The sequence below is a fragment of the Zootermopsis nevadensis genome, unplaced genomic scaffold, assembly GCF_977971745.1.
Source record: "Zootermopsis nevadensis isolate Lab colony 2312 unplaced genomic scaffold, Znev_1.0 Znev_ptg000015l, whole genome shotgun sequence".
NCBI classification, from domain to species: Eukaryota; Metazoa; Arthropoda; class Insecta; order Blattodea; family Termopsidae; genus Zootermopsis; species Zootermopsis nevadensis.
In genome coordinates, this window is record NW_028259147.1 from 7206002 (window position 1) to 7209699 (window position 3698).

The following is a 3698-nucleotide window of genomic DNA, read 5'->3' on the forward strand; positions in this document are numbered from 1 at the left end:
GTTTTCCTTGAAGTAGAACCGGAATTTTAACTATTTTTAGATGAGCGTCGTTATCAAAGGATTAATACGTGTATTAATTGTATTTTATAGTAAATTAAAATTTTAATAAACACAGACATTAATACAATAGCATAGATTTAGTAAATTAAACATCTCTTTCTCAACTGCATAAGTAATACATAGTCGAATTTGAGAATTATAAATTATGAACTAGACTGAATGTGTAAATAAAGGGACGTGGCCTATTTTAAGGTATCTCAACGGTTGTCTGAAGACACTGAGAATCCAAGTCAAAGACTGAGCCTGGGTCCACTCAAAAATAAAGCAAGAGTATCAACATCTCAACAGTAACATTTGATAAAAGCAGGTTAGCATAGGTAAGCTAAACTTCCGTCTTCAGGTGACCGGTGGGAGAACAAGGCCCTACTCTCTAGGGTACCGTGGTCGAGCTAGTCTCAGCCTTTAACCAGAGAACCCAACAGAACTGGATTTTGACCTGGACAGAAGTAGAACCAACTTCCGAAACGTCATAGATTTTATTTAAAAAAATCATTCAGCTTTTCTCGAGTCGTTACATTCAGACAGACGGACGGGCGAAGTTTTTATTAAAATTCGGATGTGTGAACAGTTTAGTGTTCAGTGACTGTATTCATCCTCGTGTACCAAATTGAGGTTAAAGGTATGAAAAATTGCTGCAACATTTCTCAGAACTCAATGGTATAATTTTCATATGCTCCGCTACAGCGCTACAGAAAGCTTGCTATATATATCGATGTTTTTGCTCCAATTCTTTTTTTTTTGTTCCCTAACGTTTTCACGAGTCCTTTTTATCGTATCTTCGCCAGACCGTCATATTATTTGAAATTCAAAATTGGGTCTTGCGACTGAAGTAATGGTGCAGTCAAACGTTTATATAAGTTATTTCAACTCCGCAGCGAATAATATTAATAATTCAAAAGCAGGAAAACACCAGACTAGACAATTATATTTGTTGCCTTTCCTTTTGCTGTCTACAAGGAACAGATTCACAGTAAGAAGCTATTTCATAACAGAATCAAACTGCATGCTTCTGTGTTTCCCCTTGTGTTCAAACAACTTTCAGTGTACTAACCTAATCTCTGTTGGCAAGATTTCAGTTTCTCACAGCCGCGAGAGTAAGAAAATGGTTTTTTCCCGGATTGTTATGCCGTGTAATCTGGTAGAAGTTTACCGACGTTTTAGAGGTGCTTGCAGTCTCCGTCATCAAGTCAATCGCCCTGATGATGGAGGCAGCAGACACCTCTTAAAAAGCACATTTCATCCTACATTTATTATTTTATAAGCAACGAATATGTCAGGCCTTCTCCATGTAATGTTTGCACAATTTAAGGAGAAGATGCTTCCTGTGACTGCACCAGCATCCATGCTGGTAGCTATGTACACTCTGTGTGAAAAATATGAACTTAAACTGTCCAGTTAAAATTAGTATTTGTGTGAATACAAAATACGCACTTAAAATGTTGAGTCATCATAGCATCCAAGGCGAAATACGTCTGAGGCAGTGGCAGGTCACGAGGGACCCCTCTCTGAAAGCTCGGGTCAACCACTTCTAGAGATCGGTGGACCTATCGGCTGAACGAGTGGAGAAACGAAGTGTGGAGCGATACGCTGCAATCCTTGGACAGCGAGGACCAGTCGCTAAGGAAGATGACAAAGCGGGTGATGCGAGACCCCACTCCGTCGCTCCCCTTGCAAGTGCCGGGAGAGCTTGCTCTCTCGGACTCCGAGAAAGCGGAAGCCCTGGCTGACAACCTTGAGGTCCAGTTTCAGCCGGTGGACGAACCGTCGGACACAGCAATTATTGACATGGCTAACGTGGCGATGCGCACATACGAGTATGCCCACGCAAATGAACTGAAATTAACCAGTCCATCGGAAGTCCTTCAGGCCATCAAGGGACTCAAGGCTGGCAAGGCTCCGGGCATGAACGGTATTCTGAACAGGGTCCTAAGACTTCTACCAAGGCGCACGATAACCTTTCTCACGAAAGTGTTTAACGCAGTCCTGCGCAGGCAGTACTTCCCACCGGCATGGAAATACGCTCGCGTGGTGTCCATACTAAAGCCGCGGAAGGTCCCCACGCTACCATCTTCCTACAGACCCTTCAGTCTTCTTGACGCGGTCGGCAAGGTCTTCGAGAAGATCGTATTGCCTAGGGTCCTACACGAGGTAGACGAACATGGGCTGCTGTGTGACGAACAGTTTGGGTTTCGACCCAGACAGGACGACACTGCAGCTGACACGCCTCGTTGAAAAAGTCAACAGAAACTTTGGCGAGAGGCGGCTAACCGGCGCTGTTTTCCCGGATGTGGACAAAGTCTTCAACACAATACGGGTCACAGGCCTCCTTTGCAAACTAACCGTCCTACCTGGTGAAAATCATCTCATCCTACCTTGCCTGCCGAACATTCCAAATGTCCTTCCAGTCAGTTACATCCACGTCGTGCCGTGCGGGCCGGAGTGGTTCAGGGTGGACTCGTCTCCCCTGTACTCTTCAGCCTGTATATGAACGACATCCTCCCACCACATCGAGCTAGCGCAATACGTGGATGACAAGGCTCTCGTAGTCACATCCCGAAGTCCGACGCTTCTTGTCGGTTATATGGAGGCCTACCTCGGTAGACTGGAGCTCTGGTTACGGCCTTGGATGATTCCTATCAACGTCTCGAAGAGCGCCGCGGTTCTCTTCGTTAAGGCCGCGAGACGCACCCAAAAGCCCAGAGCCGTGCAGTTTCTAGAGAGCCGATACAATGATTTGAAACGGCGAAGTAACTTGGGGTGATCCTTGACACCGGGCGCATGTCAGCCAGGTGGGAAAGAGGGCGGCGCGATTGGGCGTACATGGCCCCCTCGTTAACTGGAGAATTGGCCTATCCGTGAGAACCGGTGTGCGGCTCTACAAGCAACTCATCCGTCCTAAGATGGATTATGCATGCCCGATCTGGAGGTCAGCTGCTAGCAGCTACGTCCGGAAGCTGCTAGTGCTACAATCCAAGTGTCTTCACACTGCGAGTAACGAGCCTTGGTACGTTAGTAACAGGCAAATCCACAAGGATTTGGGGATTCCACTCTTCGCCGACCACATCAGAGCACTGACTGAGAGCTTTGACTAAAGGTCAGCTAATGTGGGGAACCTCTCAGTTCGGAAAATTGGGAGGCCCTTGTGCCGATCGAGGGCTGACAGAGATCACCCACGGGCAACTGAGGGGGGACTAATTTTTAGCAGGCCAGCCGAGGCTGACCCTGAAAAGATGGCCAAGTCGGCACAACGAGTGTTCTGACCATTCGGCTACCCTGACAGTTTTCCCCTGATTTTCCTCAATTGTAAGGCAAATTCCACGGCATAATTCAAAACGGGGGTGGCCTTCCCTCTCCAATCATAGAAACCTTCAGCTCAAGTGATAACCCCTCCCCCCCAAAGTCGCACAGGCCTTCAGACAAAGAGATCCCGGCCCTTCTGGGTTCAATTCCCAGAGAACCATCCAACCAAAATCTTTTTCACGAAGGGAAAGTTGCCTGACGGGATAACCTCTCATCAGCAGCAACAGACCCTAGTTCGAATAGTCTAGGCTTCCACCGTGACAAAACCCAGTTAGCGTAAGCACACCCCCATTTTAGTTATAAGGCTACACAGTCTTATATAAATGAACACAGCAGAG